The sequence below is a fragment of the Trachypithecus francoisi genome, unplaced genomic scaffold (assembly GCF_009764315.1).
Source record: "Trachypithecus francoisi isolate TF-2019V2 unplaced genomic scaffold, Tfra_2.0 Lachesis_group1, whole genome shotgun sequence".
Classification (NCBI taxonomy): domain Eukaryota; kingdom Metazoa; phylum Chordata; class Mammalia; order Primates; family Cercopithecidae; genus Trachypithecus; species Trachypithecus francoisi.
This window is the reverse complement of record NW_022681454.1, coordinates 120469571-120497323: the sequence shown is the minus strand read 5'-3', so window position 1 is coordinate 120497323 and position 27753 is coordinate 120469571. Positions and strand designations below refer to the sequence as shown.

Here is a 27753-nt window from a genome sequence, read left to right as displayed (position 1 = left end):
TTTTCAGGGATTCCTCCAGTGTATATCTGAGGACATTGTCTCTTGGATCTCACCGTCCAGGCTACAAGACACACCTATTCAGATGTCCCTCATGAATGGAAAACCACAGTGCCTCTGACAGAGAGCAGAGCTCAGAAGTACATCAAACAAAAGACTTAGAATGGAGAAGAGCAGCTTCCTAGGAAGACATAATAGATTTTACGATATTTCTTTTCCTTTTTTTTTTTTTTTTTTTTTTTGGTCGAGATGGAGTATCCTCTGTCACCCAGACATGATCTTGGCTCACTGCAATCTCCACCTCCCAGGTTAAAGCAATCATCCTGCCTCAGCCTACCAACTAGCTGGGATTACAGGTGCCCACCATTACACCTGGCTAATATTTTGTATTTTTAGTAGAGACAGGGCTTCACCATATTGATCAGGCTTTTCTCGAACTCCTGACCTCAGGTGATCCACCTGCCTCGGCCTCCCAAAGTGCTGGGATTACAGGCGTCAGCCACCACACCTGGCCCAATTTTATGATATTTTTAAAGAAACCTTGTTCTGGCAAGAACAGTACTAATATTCATTTATATCTTTAATTGATGTACCTCTGACTTTTAGTCATGGTATTACCAAATTTCCTCAGGGTGCATAACTGTGCAACTAGGCTTGGAATACATAAGACTTTTTTCCTTAAGGAATACTGTTTAATAGATGAGAAAAAACATGATGAACACAAATACAAGTACAGTATATAAAGACAAGAGCAAAGAAACCATTTTTCCAATAGCCAAAGAAAAGGAGTTGCTAATATCCAGAAAAGCTCTAGTTGAATAGGAAGACCACAAACTGAGATTTAATGGCAGGGATGATGTGACAGGCTGAGCAGGGAGAAGAAAACTGTGGTAGAGATAACTGTTTTTTCTCCAGGATCCAGTCTCCCCTCTTTCCTTAGTTATAGAACTCTCAGGCTTAGCTGGGTATGTGGCCACCTGGAGTCAAGACTACACTTCCCGGACTCCATTTCTGCCAGGTGTGGGCCTGTGCTTAAGTTTTAGCTGATAGAATGTAAATGCAAACATTGTGTGCCATTTTCTAGAAATGTCCTTAGTAAGAGAGGCCTGCCTTTTCTCCACCCTTCCTACCCCTTGCTGGCTGGAATGCTGACAAAGGGGCAACAGCAAGAAGAGCTTTCTTGAAACGTGGGATAGAAATTATGTGCTGAGGGTGGGGGAGCAGCCAGACCAAAGGAGCCTCAGTCTCTGACACCACACAGTGCCATCCGCACCTGAAATAAGTACCCTCAGATTTCATTTCTATAACAGAGAAATGAATGCCTGTCCTGTTGAAGCCCTGCTTTGGGGATTTTCAACCAAGTGAAATAGCATCTACTCATAACAGACACGTAACTTAATGGCAAAATCAACTGCTTAATAGAAGATCAAAACTATGGATACCAAAATATATTTCCAAAGAAGTGATCATGTAATGTAGTTAGAAGCTTGTTATTCCCTAGGGCCATTCAGGCAGGTTTCCAATTGAAGACCTGGGAGATGGGGAAAATATTTGAGACCAACTCTGAATGAGCCTGTCAATGAAGAGATTTATTTTCAAGAAGAGGTCATAGGGTTAAAAAAGAAAAATAAGGATCATTTCCATGAAATAGCTTCAGCCAACTCCTACCAAATCAGACGGAAAATAACTACAAGTCAAAGTTGCAATGAAATTAATGTAACTTCTAGTCATTTTCTCTTTGCCCTTAAATACTGCTGTAATTGAGTTGTAGAGTAAGTCAGCAAAACATCTACCATGGCACATCATTTTCTTGACTATCAGTCTGCACAATGACAAGATAATTAAATTACTGTGTTATTATCAAATATAATTTCCAGGAAATTTAACTTCTTTCTTTTCCAACTGACAAAGCCCAAAATAAAAAATTGAGCATTAAATTGGGCATTACTTAGGGATTTGAGAAAAAAAATCTATTTTCTCCAAACACAATTAATTTCCAGAAATTTCTGTTACCATTATTAAGCCATTAATAGGGACTTCCTAATAATTCTATAAAGTACAGAATAGACATTTCTCACTTAATCTTTTTATTCTTTTCTTTTTTTAATTTTTTTTATTATACTTTAAGTTCTAGGGTACATGTGCATAACGTGCAGGTTTGTTACATATGTATACTTGTGCCATGTTGGTGTGCTACACCCATCAACTTGTCAGCACCCATCAATTCATCATTTATATCAGGTATAACTCCCAATGCAATCCCTCACCGCTCCCCTCTCCCCATGATTAGGCCCCGATGTGTGATGTTCCCCTTCCCGAGTCCAAGTGATGTCATTGTTCAGTTTCCACCTATGAGTGAGAACATGCGGTGTTTGGTTTTCTGTTCTTGTGATAGTTTGCTAAGAATGATGGCTTCCAGCTGCATCCATGTCCCTACAAAGGACGCAAACTCATCCTTTTTTATGGCTGCATAATATTCCATGGTGTATATGTGCCACATTTTCTTAATCCAGTCTCACAGATGGACATTTGGGTTGATTCCAAGTCTTTGCTATTGTGAATAGTGCTGCAATAAACATGTGTGCATGTGTCTTTATAGCAGCATGATTTATAATCCTTTGGGTATATACCCAGTAGTGGTTGTTTTTAAAGTTGCATCAATCTGTTAGACTGCTATTTTAAACTTTTTAGATAGCATCTTTTTTATTTCCTTCTTTAAATTTTACCTATAACTTTCCACAAGGAATTTTACAGGCATTTGGGAACTTTCAGTTCAATAACACACTTTATATTATGGATTTTATATTCAAGAAAGGTATATAAATATGTAGCAAATCTTGGAAGCCTTTTAGGTGTGAGTGATGGCTGCTCAGGCAAACCATGGGGCGAGATTGGAAATGATAATGGTGTTCATACATCCTCCCATAGGCAGTGAACAAGGTTGATCACATTGACTCTATTAAGACTGAGACTGGCAAATTTTATTTGGTTCCCCAGAATCAGTGAAAAGAGATTTTGAAAACATATCCATAAATCTACTATGGGTGTTTGATTCAAATATTCCTATCTTAATATGTAGTATGGTATTAAAATCTGCTTGGTGTAATTTTTTTCAAAAGGAGAAAAAGCAAAATAATAAATAAAATAGACAAGCAAAGGATCCTAAGAAGCTCAATTCTTTTTATAGTCTTTATATATTCATTGATATATTATCTTCTAGCTCAGCCACTGTCTATAATACAGCATCCCTGCTTTTTATTTCACCATTTCAACTCACGCAAATCACTCTTGTGTAAGGGTGATCAACAATGACTTCATCAAGAAATCCACCGGAAAAGTATCAGTCCTTGTTTAACATGACCTTTTATCTTTTTATTCTTTTCATTAATTGCTTTTAAAGTCGCATCAATCTATGAGACTGGTATTTTAGTATTTTAAACATTTTCAATGGTTTCTTTTTTTCTTTAAATTTTACCTATATCTTTCCACAAGGAATTTCAAAGGCAGGAAACGATGTCCTCTCACAATGATGACTTCTCCCTACTTCCAGAAAAATCTCTTCATTCTTGGCCTCCATAACCCTAATTTCTCTTGGTTTTCCTCTTACTTCTCTGAACAATTCTTCTAAGTCTACTTTGCTGGCCTTCCCTTGTCATAGGCTCTGAAGCGCCAATGTTCCCCAGGGTCTTGACATGGCATTTCCTTGCATTGCACATTTCTATGGTTCAAGTACTACTCATATGTTAGAGGTTCACAATTCTAAAATATTATCAGTCTTGGAACTCTCTTCCAAGATTCATGCCTTTACTGCTTGTATTATTCTGAACTTTCTTTTACCTGAACACCCCTGAAGAAACCAAACCTGGACAAACTTCTTTTATTTCCTAAATCTCTTCTGTCCCTCATCCCACCTTTATCCAACCACAAATCCTATATACTGTACATGCTAAAAACCCTTCATGTCCAACTTTTATTTGTAATCTGCATTCCCACTGTCCCTTATTCAGCAGTCATCTGTACGATTGCAAAAATCCAAAGAGAAACAAACAAGCAAACAAGAACTTTCTAAATGATCTTCCTGCTTTTAATTTCATCATATTTCCATTGTACTACTGCTTATGTGATTTTTTTTCTAATATATGTAACATAGCCATTTTCCTATGCTACATCTTAAAGTGGCTTTTCTTTCCTTAAGTCAATATCCAGATCCTTAGTAGGTTATAGGAAGCCATTCATGCTCTGAGCACCTTCATTTCTGGGCTCTTCTGCCACTCTCCACACACTCACTCACTTCAGCAACCTTAAACATTGATGTTTACTATGTGTGCTGCAAACTTTCTTTCCTCTGTGCCTTTGGACATGCTGATATCATTGACTCCAAAACTCTTCCCCTCTTTTTCTGCCAGGAAAATTTCTCTTTTAAGACTCACCCAAAAATTTCTCCATGGCTAGGTCAGCCTCTTTTCCTAAGCCATATTAGATGCTCTCTTTCTCAGCTTCCTTTAGCATTTTGTACATGCTTTCATTACAGCAATTTATACCACAGCTTGTATGCATTTCTTTGTATATATTTTGTATAGCCTTTTTTTGTATATCCTTCCTGAGGAAAGGAATCATATCTTATTCATTTTTATGATAAACACCAGGCACAGTGCCTAGTGCTCAAAAAATGTTTTTTATATTAATACTAAGCAGAGAAGGAGGATATGCATATGAAAGATACATGATCCCTGATTTCAAAGAAATAACATTACAATATAAAGATTTATAGGGGGAAAAATATAAAATAGATTGCTTATATTCCACCAGAGAGTAAAATTAGAAAAATTTACAAAGAAAAAAAATTACTCACTAAAATAACGTACTCTCTAATCGTTGGAGTTATCTAACTAGCAAGCAGGAAGCATCAAGAGTTAGTGAGCTTCTGATTACTAGATTCAGGCTGAAAGAAGATGGCTTAATGTCTTCAACTAGAATGTGGTCTCTATTCAGCCCTTGTATTGGATGACAGTTTAGACCTCTACAAGCCCTACGTGCCTGATGTCATTCTCTGAAAAGGCAGATAATTAAGGGATTCTGAAATAATTTTTTTAGTAAATAAGATTATTTGGTATCTCTGCCTCAACTCTGTAATTTAAAATATTAAATTTGAATTAATTACAGTGTATTCATAGTAAGAGTTCACTAAAATTTTATAATTCCACAATATTCTGGAAATGGACAATTAGAGACATTATTTTGGATTGATTTGGTGGTAGCAGGGTACAATAATTAATACCTCCTTTCCCCTACCTGAGACTGGACACTTAGTAAAGATGAATATAGGAGTCAGATAAATTAAGGTCAAATATTACCTTTGTTATCAACAAAAATGAACAGCTTTGGGTTACTGATGAAGCCACACTCTTCTGCAGGCCTAATAATATCCCCTGCATTGAAAATACCGATGGCCTTAGTTCCTTTTGTGCTGCTAGAGCAGAATACCATGCACTGGGTAATTTATAAAGAACAGAACTGTCTTTTATTTTATTTTCCTTTTTTTTTTAAGACAGAATCTGGCTCTGTCACCCAGGCTGGAATGCAACAGCCTCTTCTTGGCTCACTGCAACCTCTGCTTCCTGGGTTCAAGCAATTCTCCTGCTTCAGCCTCCTGAGTAGCTGGGATTATAGGCGTCCACCATGACACCCAGCTATTTTTTTGTATTTTAATAGAGATGGGGTTTCACCATGTTGGCCAGGATGGTCTCAAACTCCTGACCTCATCATCCGCCCACCTCAGCCTCCCAAAGTGCTGGTATTACAGGCATGAGCCACCACACCAGGCCCCTAGAACTGTATTTTCACAGTTCTAGAGGCTGCAAAGTCCAAGATCTAGATTCCAGTCTCTGATCAGGGTTTCCTTGCTGCATCCTAACACAGCAGAAGATGGAAGAGCAAGAGAGAGACAAACTCTATGTCTTCACATGGCAGAAAAGCTGAAGAAATAGAACTCACTCCCTCAAGACCTTTTTATGGCAGCATTAGTCCCTTCCACCTATAAACCTCCCATCAGGCCCTACCCTATTGCATTAGCAATTAAGTTCACAACACAATAACTTGAGAGGACACAATCAATCCATAGCACCCACTCATCTAAAGATGCGGGTTTCCTCTGTTGAGACTGCCAGAAGGTAAAGAGCAGAGCCAAAGAAATTTGGGGAGGATCCAGAAAACCTTTAGCCAACCATACTTTCTTTCTTCCCCCATTTTCAATGGTCAGTGGAAGGAGAGTGAGTGAGTGGGTGGAAAGAAATTAGAAATGCTCCTCTTATTAATTCTTCTGGAGAGTTAAGAAGACTTTTCCTTTTCTCTATGGATACATAAAGAATAAGGAAGTGTTCTAACATACTCAAGAGCAATGTCATTTTCAGTAGCTTCCTACTCTACAATTGGCCTTACATATTAAAAACACAATCCTCTTTGATATTTTGAAAGATTCAAAATTTAGCAGCTGTACTAAAAACTAACCTGTTTCTTTAGAATAACTTCACTATTTACTTATGTACTCATGCCTTCAAAAAATATTTATTAAATGCCTATCATGTTCCTGGTTCTTTTATGCTAGAGATCAAAGAAAAATAAAGCCACCATCAATGTCCTTAAAGAGCTCTAGCTGGAGAAATGGCCAATTAACCAATAATAATAATATTAATAGTAATAAAAGGTGATACACAGTATAATGGAGGAAGGACTATTATACTATGAACCCAAAGGGGAAGGGGCAATTAATTAGTTGAATAAAGAAAAAGAAACATTGTAATAAAAATAACAAAAACATATTGTCCTGATGTAGGCTTTGAAAAATGAATAGGAGTTCACTAGGAGAAAATGAGTAGGAACGAAGCTATCCCTTAAAAAAGAAGGCTCACGGGCAAAGGCACAAATGTCTGAATATGCAGCATCTCAGAAATCGTTAAAGGGAAAGCACATTTGATATATGTAAAATATTTTCACATTTCACATAAAGTTTATTAAAGCAGGGAAACTTTTGCGTAGTTTAATAAAATTACAAAGCTCTAGAGGTGAGGCATTTTGAACTAGTTAATAACCAAATGATTTAAGGAATTATTCATTAACCACTAACAAATACCTCCTGCATCCCTCATCTTTGGTTGAGTTCCAACAGTAATATCTCAGAGGTCTTGGCACTTGAAATCTGAATTTAAGCATTTATGTCTACAATATAAAGACCAAAAATATTTTGCTTCTGGGTCATTAAAATTTTTAGAATAATAAGTCCTTCCTTAGCAGCCTTTCTATTTGGTAGAATGCCATTCAGGAACGTTTTCTGTATCTGAATTCATAGGGGAAATAAAGTGGTGCTCTTGTTAAGGAAATCCATTTCCTCCAAAACGACAAAGTATGACAAAGACTGTTTTTCCAACTTAATGTAAATTTCATAACATCAGCAGCATGAAGTGCAAACTGTCAAATGGAAAGGCTCACACACATCCCATCCACATAATACATGGACTCAGGAGGGGCAGAGATGACATTTACTTTAGGAACTATACATCTTCCACACAACTTCTAAGATCTGTACTGGTGAACCCACTCCTATCTGTTGAAGTATTTGTCTTTATTAAATGCCTTATTTCAGTATGGCTAAAATGATGAGAGGTTTTTTGCTTGCTTTTCTTCCTCTTTTCCTGTCTCTTTCCCTTTACAGATACAGCCCCAGTGATTGAAAAACCTGACCTGCAAATCTGACCGTTCAACTTATCTAGGACTATCTCTAAGTACAAGGTCGACATTATCTCAGCCTGCATCCTGTGTAATTATAGTATTTGGCTGGCATTGCTGAATAGGGGCTGAAATCCATCAGGTTTTAGTTAATCTTCCTTGAGTAATCACAGCTGGTTGGCCGGAAGAAGATGATTATGAAATAAAGTTGTTGTGTCTCAATAATAAAGATTACTGATATGCAGGGCAAGCTCTGTCTAAGGTTAACCTTTCTCTATATATGAAGGCTCTGTATAACTGAGGAACGATAAATTGTTTCTGAAAAGTCTGCTTTGCTTCAGATTTTAACTTCTCCTTTCTTTTCACTTTTACTAAATCCCCCACCAGTCCTGAATTTTCATTACACTGCACTGAAACACATATACTAACCCTTTGGAAGTTTTTCAAACAGATCCAACTAGCAGTTTAATGGACATGAGATCAGCTTCCTTCGAGTCTTTGAATAGAATCTCATGTTGTTTTATTAAGAATCTGTTTTTATTGTGCTAATCTTGAGGCTATGAGTTATTCACACTATAGACAGGATGAGAATGAATCTGCATGGTGATATTAGAGAGCATGTCAAGTGATATTGTAATGGTGCAAGCTGTATATTCAAAACATAAAACAGACTTACACAACTGGAGAAAACTCCCCATCACTGTCTATGCAATATGAACAATCCAGCATACATCCAATCCAATAATTTTTACTCCTTCTTATAATAAGACATGATCATAAAAGATTTATCTACCAACTTTAAAAAGGCACAGATGGTAGTATGATTGTTAACAGCACATATTCTGTAGTCGTCGCTAGCTTTGCCTCTCACCAGCTGTGTGACTTTGGGTGAATTACTTAACCTCTCTATTGATTTAGTTTCCTCGACCTTAAAATAGATGATAATAATAGTAGCTGTCTCATGTGCACATCATGAGGATTAAATGAGTTAACATATCCAGGATGCTTAGAACAGTATGGGCATTTAAAAAGCATAGTAAGTGTTCACTCTTGATAACATCAAAATATATAAAGAAACAGGATTGGCGGGATCCTAACGTTGTTGCATAGGCAGTAAGTACAACTTGCAAGATCTTTAGCCCTAAATTCTTGTTTGATACTTGACTTCAGGCTATTAACATTTAACCAGAGACTCATAAATAAAATGAACTATAGTTAAACTCATCACGTTAATGCGTCTACTCATGAGAAAATAAGAACCCACATAAAAATAGTATACCATGTCTGGAAGGGTAAGATGAGAGCAAGAGGACAAGGGAAGTGGGAGGCCGAGACGGGCGGATCACGAGGTCAGGAGATCGAGACCATCCTGGCGAACACAGTGAAACCCCGTCTCTACTAAAAATACAAAAAAAACTAGCCGGGCGAGGTGGCGGGCGCCTGTAGTCCCAGCTTCTCGGGAGGCTGAGGCAGGAGAATGGCGTAAACCCGGGAGGCGGAGCTTGCAGTGAGCTGAGATCCGGCCACTGCACTCCAGCCTGGGCGACAGAGCGAGACTCCGTCTCAACAAAAAAAAAAAAAAAAAAAAAAAAAAAAAAAAAAAGAGGACAAGGGAAGATGATTTGCTTGAGGCTGGTGGTTCTGGGCATGGTGGCTTTCAGACTCCTCCTTATTCCATTGCTGTCATTGCTCTTACAGCACATGACTGGGATGACCACGGCAGTTCCTCCTACAAAGAAATACATTTCAGTTTCTGAGTTTCCAAGCACATTCTGGCATCCATGCCTTGGCTATTGCACTGACTCTTCTTTCTTCCTAATTACATCCCTAATGTAAACACATCCAGCAATAATCCTTAATTACATCCTCTTAATTATATACCTCCTGCAAATGCATGCCAACTCTCCTTTGTCATCATTTAAGTCAATTGGTGAATACTAAACCAAACAAATACATAGACACACAAGAAAGCCATCAGTGGGAAGTTTTTAATAAAAAGATATGCTGAGAAATATGTTTTTTTTTTATTTTTTAAAGCCAAAGCAAGTTTATTAGGAAAGTAAAGGAATAAAAGAATGGCTACTCCATAGGCAAAGCAGCCCCAAGGGCTGCTGGTTGCCCTTTTCTATGCTTATTTCTTGATTATATGCTAAAAAGGGGTGGATTATTTGTACCTCCCATTTTTGGACCATATAGGTAACTTCCTGACATTGCCATGGCATTCACAAACTGTCATGGTGCCGGTGGGAGTGTAGCAGTAAGGGCAACCAGAGGTCACTCTCATTGCCATCTTGGTTTGGGTAGGTTTTAGCTGGCCTCTTTACTGCAACTTGTTTTATCAGCAAGGTCTTTATGACCTGTATCTTGTGCTGACCCCCTATTTCATTCTGTGACTTAGGATGCCTTAGCCTCCTGGAAATGCAGCCCAGCAGGTCTCAGCCTTATTTTTACTCAGTCCCTATTCAAAATGGAGTTGCTCTGGTTCTAATGCCTCTGACATTTCCCCCTTCCCTTTTATAAGAGAACCCTTAATCCTAGGGGTTGCAGAGGGACTATGATCAGTCTTCCGTAACTTCTTCAGGCAGAATAGGGGCAAAGTTATACCTGCCTAACTATTGCGTCTCTTGCATTTAGCATAGAGAGGAGTTCAGTCAGAAAGCACTGGTATGGTGAGGGCCATTCATAACTCTTGAATTCCAACAAATGGTGATGTCTAGAAGATTAATAACTATTTAATTTAAGAAAACATTGAGTAAGCTTATTCTGCATTCCTACACAAAGATTACAACAGCAATAGGAATGTGTATTTTTAATAATTCCTCTTAATTTCAGTTTAATTTAAAATTTTGGAAATTACTTCTTAATCATATTACATTTCTTTCAATTTTATGAATCTTATCTGGATTTTTAAAACACAACACAGAGAAAAGTTTCAAGATAGAGTCTAGATGTCCATTGTGTGTTTGTTTACAAAGTTGCAGCTCATCATCAATACATTTCTGTATTTTCATTGATCTTGCAATATCTTCCTTTATTTGGCTGAAGATCATGTGTAAAATGTCAAAGTATGTCAAACACATAGATCTTCTTTAAGCACAAAAAGAATTGACAATCCATTTGAGAGTCATTAGGGTGTATTTTATAATCTAACATAAAATTATACCTGTCTATTTTCACCACAATAAATCTGCATGGCTCTTACTAATATCAAAGAAACTTATTAATGTATCTTAATAGAATGAAAATTTAAGAATAATAAGCATTTTGAAAGGTAACACCACTGTCAATTGAAAGACAAACATTTTTTAAGTTAGATTATTTGAGGGATAAAGTGACTGTATTTTGGTTCTTGAGAAGAGGCTATTCTCCAGGCATCATCTTTTTAGGAATTTATAATGGGAAGATTCTAAAATCTTGTTTTGCTCCCAAATTCTGTCTCTAGATATAAGGAAGAGATTATATAAAATTAAACTTTTATATATATAAAGATTATATAAAATTAAACTTCAGAAAAATAGTAAAAAGTCAAACTATGTTAAACAAATCATTATGAAAATAGAACCTTCATAAGATAATCACTTGCTAGATTTTTTTTAAGCAAATGTTTGTTTTGTTTTGCTTTTAAATAATGTTCAGTGCTGCTTGTGTTTCCATTCCTATAGTGGGCTTCCTAACATCTGTTTTCCATTTTTTTTTTTTTAATTTCCACACATGACCTTTGGCCTATTCTCTGTGTTTGGAGAAAAACAGGAATTAAAGTTGACATTATCTCTATGCCTTCTCCAAACTGCATAAATTCACATTTGTAGCCTGTCTTATATCTAAGCACGGGCTTTCTGACCACAAAATCAATTTATCTATTGTTTAGGAGGAAGTTTCATAATGTTCAGAATAAAGACCTGTAACCCCATAGTCTGGGGTTCTGGGGTGCTGCCAGGGCTTCAAGGCACAAGAATATTTTTTCTAGATCTGTGGTCACTGTGGAAAGTGTATCTGGCCTAACGCAGTGTTCTAGAAAATCCCCAAATCATGAAACAAAATGAAGTTCTTTTCATAATTCTAGCATTTAGTCTCTCACATGAGACTGAAGAATGTGATACTAATATAGTATGAAAATTATATTGTGTGTATATTTTAAGCATTAGACAAATGAGCAGGTACTTAAAAATCCTGTATAAGAAGTAAAATTTTTCACCAAAAGTAATGATGAGATAAATAATTTAATATTATATATTATACTAATGCATACTACACATTAGAACACAAAAATCCTGAGCTGTACAGAACAAATATTCCAAATAAGTGGGTGAAATAGCTAAGAGATTGGCCAAAGGAGCCTCTTTTTTTTTTAGTATAGATGCTGGGTATAATCTATACTTTCATATGTTCTTTCTTTTAATTGTTATAATTTACATACCCAAAGTACACAGATCTTATGTATACAGCTTGATGAATGTTTCCATAGGTATATAACTGTGTTCCACACCTTCTTAAACAGAATGTGCATTTAAACATTACAGTTTTCCTGATAGCCTCAGAAACTATTGTATTAAAAATACAATATTGACTTCAAGGTCTAATGATATGACTGGAACCCCCTTACCCCTATATTTAAAGTCAATTGGGCTTTATTTTACTTTGGTTCTTTTGTTTTCCTATAGACGTCTGCCTTCTTTATTGCTTTAGTTTTCTTTACACCCCTGGGCTTAACATGAGGTCAAATAAAATGTTTATCAAATGTTTACAATAATGAATTGGATATCAGATGTCCATCCTTGTGGATATGATCTGCACAGTGAGACTGAGTAATATTGAGTACTTTGTTATAAATAGATAAGTATTAGTAATGTTAATGAGCTTTATAATGTAAAATATCTTATAAACCTAAACTGAGGTAAAGCTTGGTACATTAATGTTTTCTAAGGCCTGCTAATTTAGAAACTACTTACTCTACTGATTAAGACTTTGGATACACAACAGTGCCTAGAAGGGTCCAGTCATTCAGAACCTAATGGAGACATCAAGACAATTAGTCAAGAATGACTAATGTCATATTACAGAATAAGACAAGTCTCATAAAAGACTGTTCAACAAACAGCCTGTTTCCACACTGTGGAGGACATATATGGGCTCTGTTTTCTCTATTTGAAAGCTTCGGAGACATTAAGATTTCCTAAAGCTTCTCCACTATGTTCAGAAATGGCAAAGAATTATATTGCAAAACTTTGAAGAGTTTCTCTGATTTTTACAGCAAATATGCTCAACTGAGATGGGTTGGAAGGAAGACACCCTAAGGATCCCCCTATTTCACCGCCACCTTCACCCCAGTATGTATTGGCTGCTCATGTGAATGTTACGGAGGCAGTCACTAAGGAAAGAGAATTATCCTGGTACCTAAGACACGCGATTGCAGTTGAAGAACATGCTCCACGCTCACTCCAGCCCTGTCTCAACTTGCAAACAGAGTTAACACAAATTGCAGCTTTTCTACTCCTTTTGGCATTAGCAACTAGTTTTACAAGTTTTCTTTAAAGAGTGAATTGCTTCCTATTTATCTATATAAAATGCTTTTGTACATATTTTGCTACTTTTTTTTTTTTTTTTTTTGAGATGGAGTCTGGCTCTGTGGCCCAGGCTGGAGTTCAGTGGCCAGATCTCAGCTCACTGCAAGCTCCACCTCCCGGGTTCACGCCATTCTCCTGCCTCAGCCTCCCGAGTAACTGGGACTACAGGCGCCCGCCACCACGCCCAGCTAATTTTTTGTACTTTTAGTAGAGACGGGGTTTCACCGTGTTAGCCAGGATGGTCTCGATCTCCTGACCTGGTGATCCGCTCGTCTCGGCCTCCCAAAGTGCTGGGATTACAGGCTTGAGCCACCGCGCCCGGCCCTTTGCTACATTTTTTAATCACAATGTAGTACCGTGAAAAGAACACTACCTGATAGGACAGAATACAAAATGTTCTGGGAAGACAAAGGTGGGACTAAAACAAAAGGATGGACCTTATAGTTTCTTTTATTTCCATGATTCTAAGATAATTATTATTAGTTACCTATTTGTAAAGTTGCCTGGGTTTCTAAACCTTTTTCCCAAATGTTCTTATACAGTTCTTTAAAGTAGCAACTTTTTAGACATCTGTTAATGCTTTTTAATTCCTTAAAGAACAATGATAACCAAAATATTTTCTATGATGTATAGAAGTATGTAATTAAATCAGAAAACTTAACAAAGACTGGCTATTTCTGTTCACCATCAGACTTGAAAACTAGGAATTTATTTTTGGTTGACTTTGTATTTTTTTTATGTGTCATACATATGATTATCAAGGTAGTAAAAGAACATTTTTCATGACACCAGAAAGGTAAAATATGAGACGTATTTATCTGACTAGCCATTTGGACAATTCTTTATATAAATGTGATTAAATCCACTTTCATATTCTATACATATGACCCTTCCTTCTTCCTTTCTGAGTTTGTTTCTTTTTGAACATGGTTTATCCTCCACTGCAAAGTTTATGTATCTGATATTTCTTTAAAAAAAAATAAATAATCCTGTCACAGTGCAGGCATACATTCGCTATTTGTTTTCTCCTCTTTCTGAAAACAGGAATTCAAAGACAATTTCAGGAACAAGGTAAGCTGTCAATTCTCTGAACAGCTAAGGCACTATTCTTAATGACTTCCCAATAGTAAGCACCACTAACTATTGCTAAGCCCAGTTTATGCTCCTCCCAAATCTGCCCATTCTCATATGCAAGTTGATTTCAGGTGCTATTGAATCAGTCCATACAACTTGGATGAGAAGCATAGGACAAGTGCAAAAGACAGTAGGGTTTAGAAGTTCTATGACTTGATTTCTCTGTCTTTCCACTCTCCAGCTAAGGCTCCAGAGCCTCTCCTAATTCCTACCTTCTTCAATCCTCTCAAAGCAAGGTGAGAGGGAAAAGCCATGGGGACTGCTGGCAGTCGTCCTCACTATTCCCAAGGTAAGAACCATATCTGCAGCCCCATAGGTTGAATTCTACAGAAATCAGCTTGAGCTACAGATACCCTAAATAAGGTTAAGCTTTCTATTTTTTTAAATGAAAGAGCTATCTGTAAATTCTAGATTTTAGAATTATAAATGTGAGGCCTATTATTAAGGTTCTCATACTCCAAAAAAAAGCTATGTCTAATCTCTAACTTAATAATGATGTCTCTACATATGTGCACTGTGTTTGGTGATGATTGTTGTTCATCAGAAGTGGGGATGTGTCTGTGCATGCTGCATCGTTAATTTTCCATGGGTCAATGTATTCCTTCCTAGTTCCCAGATCATCTCTTAATGAAAAGTGCTTAAAAGACATTTAAATATCAGACTTTATGTTATTACCATCATTAAATAAACTTAAACTTTTCTTCATCTTTTGTAATTCTCAGTTGCAATAAAGTCTCCATTAAAACATTCTTCCTTCCCTACTGCTTCAACCTTGATCTATTTAATAGAAGTTGGCAACATCAAAGTATAACTAATGAACTATAAGACAATTTTAACACCTTCATGGACTAATTACTAAATGGCTTTTATTTAATTCTCTAAGGACAGAGCTCTGAGGATATTATAACCTGGTGACAACATGAACAGAAAACTTAATGCTAAGCTTTTATTGCAACAGACTAGCAAATACTGGTTGCTTGGCTGATCCTAGCAAATCTGAATCGAATTAATACTTATCCAGTTCAATTATAACATTTGTCTAAAAATTGCTTTATTGGCATGAAATTGAATGGTTTAACAGAATTTTTCCAGCTCAAAGAAAAATATTTTATTATATTGGCCATTAATCAATTCTTTAAGAAAACTACTAAATGGAGATTGACTTTCAGAAAATTTTGCCTCATTTAATAGTTCTTTTGTAATTGAAGAGTGGTTAACATAATATTGATTTCTGCATTAGGATAGAAAATCTTGCTAAAGTAAGTAAATATTAATAAAGTTTTCACATCCCTTTTTTAAAAGGCAAGGTCTTACTGTGTTGCCCAGGCTTAAATGCAGTGGTGAGATCATGGTTTACTGCAGCCTTGAATTCCTGGGCTTAAGCAATCCTCCCTCCTCAGCCTCCAGAGTAGCTGAGACTGCAGGCATGCATCACCATGCCTGGCTAATAGTTTTTTTTTTTTTTTTTTTTTTTTTTTTTCTTAGATACAGGATCTCTCTATGTTATCCAGGCTGGTCTTCTTATTCCTAAAATAAAAATTGAAAAGAAAAGGAACTTCTAAATGAAAGTATGGAATCAATGAACTAAGTTCAGCTAACAAAAGCTGACTCCTAACCTTTCAGAAATGGGCTGCACCTCACACTAACCAAAGATCCTTTAAACGAGAAACCTGGCTTCACATATATAGATATGATTCAAGAGAATATTAACTGATTTTCTATGTTAGGAAAAATCCATCTCTCAGACCATCTCCAACCACCCAATCATGTATTAGTGGTGCTTTTGAAAAATAGTCAAAGTAGACCAATCTCTAATTTTTAGTTCAAAATTTTATCTATCAAAAACCACATTTTTCTGAACGAGTTAAGTAGACAACAGTCTCTGTATTAGTCCATTTTCACAGTGCTGATAAAGACATATAGGAGACTGGGAAGAAAATTAGATTTAATGGACATACAGTTTCACATGGCTGAGGAGGCCTCACAATCATGGTGGAAGGCAAGGAAGAGCATGTCACATCTTATGTGGATTGCAGCTGGCAAAGAGAGAGCTTGTGCAGGGGAAACTCTCATTTTTTAAAACCATCTGATCTCGTGAGATTCATTCACTATCATGAGAACAGTGCAGGAAAGAGCTACCCCCATAATTCATCACGTCCCGCTGGGTTTCTCCCACAACAGGTGGGAACTGTGGGAATTCCAATTCGATATGAAATTTGGATGGGGACACAGTCACGCCATTATCAGCCTCCTTGATCTGATATTACACTGAAAATATAATGGTCTAGTGGCATTTTTTTTTAATATTTAAAACTTGAACAAAAGCCAAATATAGTGTTTAAATTACCTTTACGTCTCTTACAATTATAATATGTGATTATTCAAGTGTGCAAGTTGATTTCACCTCTCTGTATGTTACATGTATAACAAATGTTTACAGCTGTAATTTGTCCTTGCACACAGATGATTGTGTTCACCAAGGTACTGACATAACCAAATAATGTACTTCAATTTCAGACTATAAACAGAATGTGCAGTTCACAGCACCTGGAAAAGCTTGCACATCTACTGAGAGTCTGTCAGACAGCCTGAAGTACTGGAAAATTCTCAAAATATCCTCCTCAGTTCCATGGGAGGTGTATGGCAAAAGTGAGGTTCATCAAGGAAGCAAGAATCCCTAAACATACTCAACAGAAGGGGCACACTGAACACACTCAAATTATTTACACCCATGGAGGATTGCCTTTTGTGGGATTCTTTATTTTAATGACTTTATTGAGGTATGATTACCATACACAAAGCTGTTCATATTTAATGTACACAGTGAGTTTGGAGATAAGTATAGACCCATGAAGCCATTACTACAATCTGCCATAAGCCTATCCATTGCCTCCAAAAATTTATTCTTGCCTTCCTATTTATTATAATTTTGTGTGTGTATGATAGGAATGCTTAATATAGGATCTATCTTCTTAGCATATTTTCAAGTATACAATACATTAGTATTACAGTAGATCTCTACTATAACTTTGTACCTCCTGTTTCTGCCTCATCCCAGCCCCTGGAAACTATTATTCCACTCTCTGCTTCTTTTAGTTTGACCATTTTAGATTCATCGTATAAGTAGTTTAGTATTTGTTTTTCTGTGCGTGGCTTCCCTCACTTAGTATAATGTCCTCCAGGTTCATCCACGTTGTCACAAATGGCAGGATTTTCTTCTTTTTTAAGGTCGAATTAATATTCCTTTGTGTGTTTATATGACCTTTTCTGTATCCATTCATCTCTGGATGAACATTTAATTGCTTCTATATTTTGGCTATTGTGAATAATGCTGCCGTGAATATGCGGGTGTAGATATCTTTTTGACACATTGATTTTATTTCCTTTGAATATAGACTCAGAAGTGGGATTGCCGGATCATATGACAGTTCTGTTTTTAATGTTAAGGCACCTTCATACTGTTTTCTATAGTGGCTACACCAATCTATATTCCCACTAACAGTGTGCAAGGGGGTAAAAAGAAATGTACAAATATCATAAATGTCTTAACCCATTTGGGGTGCTATAACAAAATACCAAAAACTGAGTGGCTTATAAACAGTAGAAAGTACTAGGTCTCACAGATCTTGGAGTTAGGAAGTCCAAGATTAAGGTGTTGGATTCAGTGTCTGGTGAGGGCCCACTTTCTGGTTCATAAAGGGTGCCTTCTTACTGGGTTCTTACATGGTGGAAAGGGCAAAAGGTCTCTCTAGGGCCTCTTATACGAGAACACTAATTCCATTCTTAAGGATTCTTCCCCTATGATTTAATCACCTCCCAAAGGCCCCACCTCATAACACCATCATCTTGGGGATCAGGATTTCAACAGATGAATTTTGGGGATAGGGGAACATAAAATATCAGACCCTAACAACAATGTCAAAGAGTAAGTCAGTAAAGCATGTTAAAAACAGGTTAAGGCCAGGCGCAGTGGCTCATGCCTGTAATCCCAGCACTTTGGGAGGCCGAGGTGGGAAGATCACCTGAGGTCAGGAGTTCGAGACCAACCTGGCCAACGTGGTGAAACCACATCTCTACTAAAATTACAAAAATTAGTCAGGCGTGGTGGTGAGCACCTGTAGTCCCAGCTATTTGGGAGGCTGAAGCAGGAGAAGTGCTTGAACCCAGGACGTGGAGGTTGCAGTGAGCTGAGATCATGCCACTGCACTCCAACCTGGGTGACAGAGTGAGAAAAAAAAAAAAAAAACAGGTTGAATAGATGGAATTTATGGTATTTTTAGTATAGTTTTTTTTTTTAATGAAACAAATGAGAGTTTTAATTTAGATAGAAAATGATGGAAAGACCAAACAAATATTTAATATTTACAAGACACAGTTTATGCCAGCTCAGATCGACAGCTCAGGTGTCTTGGATGCAGCCACCAACTCATTCCCCAGATGTGCTCTGCTTGCAAAATTCAGGCAAAGGCTGTAGCTGCTCAGAGAACTACAACTGTGGCCAGGCCATGGCCAGTGTCTTGCCCCTGCATCTCTCATAGAGCAAGTGTTGGCTTAAGGACCCTCTCGCCTGCCCAGCCCTGCTGCTTCACTTTCTGAATTACTTTCCTATTGCTGCCATAACAAATTGCTGCAAACACAGTGGCTTAAAACACAGACTTATCTTCTATAGGTTAGAAGTCTGGCATGAATTTCACTGGACAAAGATCAAGATGTCAGCTAAGCCGCATTTCTTTCTGGGGGCTTGATGGGGACAATCCACTTCCTTGCTTTTTCCAGCATCTAGAGGCCACCCACATTCCTTAGCTGGTGGACATCTTCCTTCATCTTCCACAGCAGCAGCATCACATTCTTTTGACTCTCCATCCATCCTCACACTTCTCTCTGACTGGAGCCCAGGAAATATTGTCCAATTTTTAAGAACCGGTGTGATCAGATTAGGTCCATCTGGATAATCTAGGAAAATCCCCCTGCTAAGGTCTTTGACATAATCACATCTGCAAAATCCCTTTAGCCATGTAAGATAGCTGAGATAAGGTGGCCGCAGAAGATCTCTTTAAAGTGACATTTGCATAGACACTGACTCAGGGAATCACCAATATTCCCAGATACTGAGGATTAAAGTGTGAGCCATTTCAAGGACCATTCTTCTGACTACCACACTTTCACCTGATTCTTGTAGCCACATTGTCAGCAGGAAAATCCCAAGCATGTACACATGGCATAACTTAGGACTTGCCTTCCGTGCCACTTGCTCCATCTTCCAAGTATGTCAGTCTACTCAGTCTGTTTGCCCTTGCTATTGCTGTATGTTTATGATTTATTTAATACATTCACTATCCAAGCAGCTTTATTTGGTCTGTCAGTCTTTCTGTTTCATGAGCTCTGGATTACCTGCCTGGTAGCACACCTGGAAGCTACCACTGAATTAAGGTAATTCCCCAAAGATTTCAGTCTTGGTTGGTCCCTATACAGAACCTCTGTATTAGTCAGGGTTCTCTAGAGGGACAGAACTAAAAGGATAGACCTATATATAAAGTGGGGGTTATTAGGGACTCTTGACTCATACAATCACAAGGTGAAGTCCCACAGTAGGCCATTTGCAAGCTGAGGAACAAGTAAACCAGTTCAAGTCCCAAAACCTCAAAAGGGAAGCCAACAGTGCAGCCTTCAGCCTTGGTCAAAGGTCTGAGTCCAAAAGCTGAAGAACTTGGATTGTGATGTTTGAGGGCCAGAAGCATCCACCATGGGAGAAAGATACAGGCCGGAAGACTAAGACAACCTAGTCCTTCCACGTTCCTCTGCCTGCTTTCATCCTAGCTACACTGGCAGCTGATTAGATGGTGCCCATACAGATTGAGGGTGGGTCTCCCTCTTCCAGCCCACTGACTCAAATGTTACTCTCCTTTGGCAACACCCTCACAGACACACCCAGGAACATACTTTGCATCCCTCAATCCAATCAAGTTGACATTCAATATTAACCATCACAGCTTCCTACTCCTGACAAATTCATATATTTAAAAAAAAGTGGTTAATTGCAAATGAAGATGTTAATAATTGGTCATTTATTTTTCCTGTAATAAAACAAGTCTATTTCTGAAAGAATAAAAAATTAAATTGATCAGAAAAAAACCTTAAGACTCGGTGAAACCCCATCTCTACTAAAAAACATACAAAAAATTAGCCGGGCATGGTGGCGGGCGCCTGTAGTCCCAGCTACTGGGGAGGCTGAGGCAGGAGAATGGCGTAAACGTGGGAGGCAGAGCTTGCAGTGAGCTGGGATCCGGTCACTGCACTCCAGCCTGGGCAACAGAGCAAGACTCCGTCAAAAAAAAAAAAAAAAACCTTAAGGCTTATTTTAAAAAGCTGGATCCTGTATTCATTTTTGGCACCCATTATTTAGCTATCTACATTAATTCCACAACCATTTACTTGGTGCCTGTTACAGGAAAAGCATTGCACTAGGTAGCTTAAGCCTTGCTTTTGGAAAATAATAACTGAAACTGCTGATTGTAGCATACAATGTCTTGCACGGAGGCTCCTGTCAGGCTCTACAACTTGTCACATCAGGCTTCCCCTTCCTCAACTACAGCCGTCTTCTTTCTGTTGTGCTAACACCCCAAGTTATTTCCATTCTTAAGGTCTTTGCTGTTGCTAATCTTTCAGAATGCTCTTTTCAGATGCTTTTCCAGGTTGACTATTCCCTTTGTTGGTGTCCATTCAAATGTCACTTCAGAGGCCTCTCTGGCCGCCCCATCCAAGGGGCCACCCCACCCCACCCCTGCAGTGCTCCACGTAGTCTCACTTCCATAGCACCTATCATAACTTGCAATTACCTTGTTTTCCTGTTCACTTCAGGTTTCTCTCTCTGTTTTTTACTAGAATGCAAACTCCACAAGATAGGGATTTTTGTCAGCGTTTCTCACCACTGTATCAGCAGCACACAGCACTCAATGTTTTGCACATTTTAGATACTGAATATGAATAGCTAAATGAATGAACGAATGAATAGATGAATGAGTATAAAGGTGAATGAGATATGTATTCTGATAACATCGTAGAATTCATCATTCCACCGAGAGATGGCATATGTAACAAAACTAAAAATTGTCGAGTTTTTCATAGTATATATCTGTGGTTCCCAAACTGTGTTCCAAGTTACGCTACATTTTTTATGATGCCACACCTCTGTGGAGCTGGATTTTCTATGGTTGCTAAAATAAAAGCAAGTAAAATGCAATAATCAGTGTGGAATAGGAAATCAAGCTGTCAGTGTCCAATCTAGTTCCAAGGTTTGAGAAATTGTATGCTGCTCAACAAATAATTCTAGTTATGAAAATTTAAACTTTCGAGTAGTCACGTTTTAAAAAGTAAAAAGAAGCAGGTAAAAAAAGTGATAATTTCAACTTTTTAGATTCAGAGGGTAAATATTCAGGTTTGTTACCCAGGTATATTTCATGATGTGAGATTTGGGTACAATTGATCCCATCAGCCAAGTACTGAGCATAGTACCCTACAGCTTTTCAACTGTTGTCCCTTTCCCTCCCTACCCCTTCCAGTAGTCCCCAGGGTCTACTATTGCCATTTTTATGTCCATGAGTATCCATTGTTTAAGTTCCACTTATAAGTGACAATGTGCAGTGTTTGGTTTTCTGTTTCTGCATTGATTCACTTAGAATAAGGCTTCCAACTGCATTCATGTTGCTTCAAAGGACGTGATTTCATTCTTTTTTATGGTTGTATAGTATTCCATAGCATACATGTATATATATGTATATACACACGTATGTGTGTGTGTGTCACATTTCTTTTCTTTATCCAATCCACCATTGATGGACATTATTATTACTCAAATTAGTTTCCTGGGGAATTTGGAGTTAGGAGTTTTTAAGGATAATTTGATGGGAAGGGGGCTTGTGAGTCAGGAATGCTGATGGTTGGGTCGGAGATGAAATCATAGGGCGTCAAAGCTGTCTTGTGCTGAGTCAGTTCCTGGATGAAGGCCACAGGATCAGATGTGCCAGTTTATTAATTTGCATGGTGCCAGCTGATCCATCCAGCACAGGGAAGGTCTGCAAAATATCTTAACAGGGATCTTAGGTTTTACAATAGTGATGTTATCCCCAGGGGCAATTTGAGGAGGTTTAGAATTTTGCAGCCTCCAGCTGCATGACTCCTAAACCATAATTCTAATCTTGTGGCTAATTTTTTAGTCCTGCAAAGGCAGCCTAGTCCCCAGGCAGGAAAGGGGTTTGTTTTGGGAAAGGGCTGTTTTCATCTTTGTTTCAAAGCTAAACTATAAACTAAGTTCCTCCCAAAGTTAGTTTGGCCTACGCCAAGGACAACTTGGAGCTTAGAAGCAAGATGGGGTTGGTTAGGTAAGATCTCTCTCATTGCAATAATTTTCTGTTACGATTTTTGCAAAGGTGGTTTCAATCCCATGTCTTTGCTTTTGATAATAGGGCTGCAACGAACATATGAGTGCATGTGCCCTTTTGGTAGAACGATTTATTTTCTTTTGCATATAAACTCCATAATGGGATTGCTGGGTTGAATGGTCATTCTGGTTTATGTTCTTTCAGAAATCTACAAACTGCCTTCCACAGTGACTGAACTAATTTACATTCCCATCAACAGTGTGTAAGCATTCCCCTTCTCTGCAGGCTCACAAGCATCTGTTGTTTTTTGACTTTTTAATAATCACCATTCTGACTGGTGTGACATGGTATCTCATTGTGGTTTTGATTAGTATTTCTCTGATGATTAGTGAGATTGAGCATTTTTTTATATTCTTCTTTAGAGAAGTGTCTGTTCATGTCTTTTGCTCATTTTTAAATGGAGTTATTTGTTTTTTGCTTGTTCTGTTGTGAACATTTCTTATAGGGACCTTTGTTAGATGCATAATTTGCAAATATTTTCTCCCATTCTGTAGGTTGTCTGTTTACTTTGTTGATCATTTCTTTAGCTGAGCAGAAGCTCTTTAGTGTAATTAGGTCCCACTTGTCAATTTTTTTATTGTTGTTGCGAGTCCTTTTGAGGACTTAGTCATAAATTCTTTAGTAAGGCCAATGTGCAGAATGGTATTTTCTAGGTTTTCTTCTAGGATTCGTATAGTTTGAGGTCTTACATCTAAATCTTTAAACTATCCTCAGTTAACTTTTCTGTACAGTGAAATGTAGGGGTTCAGTTTCATTCTTCTACATATGGCTAGCCAGCTGTCCCTGTACCATGCATTGAATAGGGATTACTTTCCCCCAATAAAAGCAGCTAAAATTAATATTAATAATCTATTTAATTGAATCCAATATATCCAAATATTACCATTTCCACATCTAATCAATACAAAAATATTAAATGCTGTTTTAAATATTGTCTAAGAGAAAACATTTAAATCTTTAATTCAGACCAACTATGCTTCAGGCATTCAACAGCTGCACCTAGCCACAGCTACTGTATTCAACAGTGCTGGCCTAGAATCATAAAACACACAAGCAGGAGGCCTGGCCCACAACAGAATTCTTATCTACTATTTATTTTTAATCTTAAGAAAAAAATTTAGCCAAATCTTATTGCAAATAACCAATAATCAAGCCCAATTTGAAAGAGTAGCTAAGATAAAATACTGTCTATGTTTACTACAAAATAGTCTATAAATGATTTCATACCTGGTTATCTTATGTAATGATATTATTTCACTGAGATGATTTGTTTAAAGCAATTATACAGTACCTGGTATGAAGTACATTTTGGATAAGGATTGAGTATCATTATTAATAATGAGAACATATCAGTTTATTAATATCCATGAGTGTGACTAAGAAGAAAAAAACATAAGAGTAAAAAGTACCCATTACTTTTTAGGTGCTTTCTGGTAAAAAATAAAAATAAAAATAAAAAATGAAAAATAAAAACAGCCAAATAATTACAAGAGAATGGACTTGGAAAACCAATGCAGAATGTGAGTGATAAATTAAGCATTTCTTAAGCATTTTAAAAACTTCCCAGTTTCCAAGCATTATTATTTTTATTTTGTTCTGAATTTCAAATATGAGCCAAAAAATATCTTTACTGTTTGGATCAAGACTACTCAGTGTTTCAACCAGGAATGCTTAGGAGTTTGCTGTTATTTATACCTCCCTCATTTTTTGTTCAACTCTAGGTGAAAAGAAAAAAAAAAGAAAAGAAAAGAAAAAATTCTGTGCCAATGTTTTATTTCTACATTTTCTATTAGAAAGTCCCTTCCATTACCCCATCCATCTTCTCTCCCACTTAGGCAAGAATGTGGCAAATGTGGCCATAGCTACCCTGGTTAAAGTAGAGTAAGCATTCCCTTCAAGCGTGAATAATGCTAACCTTTGTAAGGATGTATTTAACCTCTTAAAAATCCTGTGAGTTTCTGAAATATTCATTGTACTGAAATCAATAAATCACGGAAATCCCCACTGGGAGAGAAACTTCCTGAGGTCTCAAAGGCCAAGCCAGAGTGGAACTAGTAAACATCAGCTTCTCACAGACATGCAATTAGAACATCTGTTTGTGTCTTCTATGCCTATTAAGATGTTTACTCTATTAATTGTAGGCATAACATGGGTATCCATCAGTATTTTTGTTTTCACTCCCACCATAGGAATTCAATAACAGAGTTCTAACCCTGGCCAGCTACCTTGCTGGTCAATTTGCCACTTGTCTTTTTAAAGAGAATATAAGAAATGGCACTTTGTCAGGAGCAAATGATGGGTGGTGAAAGACAATTGTGAGAAAAAATTGTCAAGGTTGTGGTATAAACAAATCTATTTCACCACTGTGATATTTAAATGGTTCTGAAGTTTCATGATTGGTTGGTTATGTCAAAAACAGCTACCTCTGGGATCAAGGGGTAAATCTGGCGGCTCTACAAACATTTTTAAATGCTAAGTTCATTAGCCTTTCCAGCTGTGCTGTTAATTTGCCAGCTTGAGTTTTTCTACTTGAATGGGTAGCAATCTTCTGCAGTTTTCTTCTGTCTTAGACTGTTGAGGGAAACAGAAAGTAGAGACCAAATTGCTTGAAATAGAGTTTACATTATCAAATATGCTTTAGTAAATGATTTATATTTTAAAATCCTACTAGACACATATAACAACCATGAATCCATATATTCAACTACCTAAAAATTTTGAAGTATTGTCAAAATTTAGTTATACTGTATAGGTCAAAGATTCTATTCTAGTGATATTGTGACCCTGAAAGACTATCTAAGCGCACAATATTTGGATTTCAGCTATTGGTTTATAATATTGTTAAATGCATAAAAATAAGTATTTAATATAATCAATACTTGGTATTTATACAACACCCTTACCTTGTTGCTATTCACAAATTGATTATGTAATAGTAAGCATGTACATAAAATCATAAAAAGAATACTTGACATGTAAGTTATACAAATTTATCTCCATCAAATAATCATTCAAACATTTTAATAAAGAATAAAAATTTAGTATTAATTTCATCTTCATCTCTATTTAATATTTTTGACTATTAGGAATAATGACAATGGCCATGAAAGTAACAGTCAAATGGAAGTAAAATGTAGGAGTTTTTTGTTTTTTTTGTTTGTTTGTTTTGTTTTTTTTTTTTGAGACAAGGTCTCGCTCTGTCACCCAGGCTGGATTGCAGTGGCACGATGTCGGCTCACTGCAACCTCCACCTCCCAGGTTTGAGGGATTCTCATGCCTCAGCCTCCGAAATAGCTGGGATTACACGTGCACACCACCATGCCTGGCTAATTTTTTTGTATTTTTAGTAGAGACGTGGTTTTACCATGTTGGCCAGTCTGGTCACGAGCTCCTGACCTCAAGTGATCCACCCGCCTTGGCCTCCCAAAGTGCTGGGATTACAGGCATATCAACTAGCTGGCCCACTGTGTTCAACACAGTCTTTGAAATGAACCTCTGGTTAAGAAGGGTATGTCTATGCCACCAATCATTTAAAAGAAGAAGTTTAAAAAAAAAATACTCACTTGAAATTGAATTTCTTCCACTACTTAAGTCCTTTAAAAGAAGAAATTAAAAAAAAAAAAAAAAAAAAAAAAAAAAAGGCTCACCTGAAATTGAATTTCTTTCACTGCTTAAGTTGAAATTTCTGAACTTCCTCAAAGGTAAGCAAAACCAAAGTAAAAATTCATTTCCTAAACATTCTTCCTAAAACGATTATTTTTTCAAACATTCAGAAAAACTCTCTTGCCTCCCTCCTAAAACCTTCAAAACTACACATTGTTAAAGTTTGATGGAGATATTTTAAGTCAATGACTGTCAATGAGATATTCTCTACATTGAAACGATATCACCGCAGGACTTTAACAGTTTATACAATGCCTGGGGCTGTTCACGGCTAAGCGGTGTCATTTTAGTAAGGTCCATGGAATCCCACCTTTTCTAAGTGTAACCAGGACTATAACTTCATTGGGGATTGAATCAGTGCTAGGGGGATTTCTACATTCCCCTGTTGTCCTTATCTCAATCACAGATGGGGATGAAAGAAAGCACACATTCGCATATATTGGTTAACAGCAATATAATTGTTAATGGCATTCAACAATTTTGAAAACAGAAAAGGAATACTTCCAGTCTATGATTTCAAACTCATACTCTTAGCCACTATGCCCAATAATCTCTTCATAATAAAAAATTCAACATCTATTTTTAATTACTACTAAAAAACATTTTTATTGGAACTATGATCAGAAAAAAAAAAAAAAAAAACAAGATTTTTCTAAATGAGGGATCCATTATTAGAATGAAGTGAAAAAACTTTCACAAAATTTTCTGCCTTTCTTTAAAACTTGGCATGTGAGTTTTAAGAAAAAATATATTCAGTGTTTATTAAAAATATATAATTTAGGTTTATGTTAAATCAATATGCACATTTTTATAGGTTTCTGGGGTATAAATCAAACTTACTGGAGTAGATTTTCTTGATGTAAACCTACAAGTAAAACTACATCCCTCAGAGAACACACTAGACTACACAGCTGTGCAACTGAATTATGCATTACAAGGCTGAGTCAATTTATCATGAAAACTGGCCAGATTTCCTGAAGGCTAATGCAGTATGGTTTTGATAACAAAAATATAAGATAAAGCATGTCATAATTCAAGCTGTTATAATCTAGACTTAACCAAACCTCAGCAGTTTGGAAAGCGTTAATTAACATAATGATCACTAAATCAAAGTTGAGCACCAAGGTAATAATTTATTAAAAGTTTCACAAAATTTCTGAAACTGTCTTTGACATATATGGGGCTAAGTTCTATGAAATTCACCAGTCATCAAAAAATAGAATAGGAAGAGGAGT

The 27753-nt window shown here is 36.9% G+C and overlaps 1 long non-coding RNA gene across 1 annotated transcript in view; it reads right to left on the bottom strand.

Moving 5' to 3' along the window:
* Positions 1–9320: 9320 nt before the first annotated feature.
* The window catches only part of LOC117085882, a 232787-nt gene continuing 214354 nt past the window's right edge, over positions 9321–27753 (bottom strand). Inside the window, exon 4 of the long non-coding RNA XR_004438117.1 lies at positions 9321–9448. This is a non-coding gene — a long non-coding RNA (uncharacterized LOC117085882). The remainder of the gene's footprint in view (positions 9449–27753) is intronic.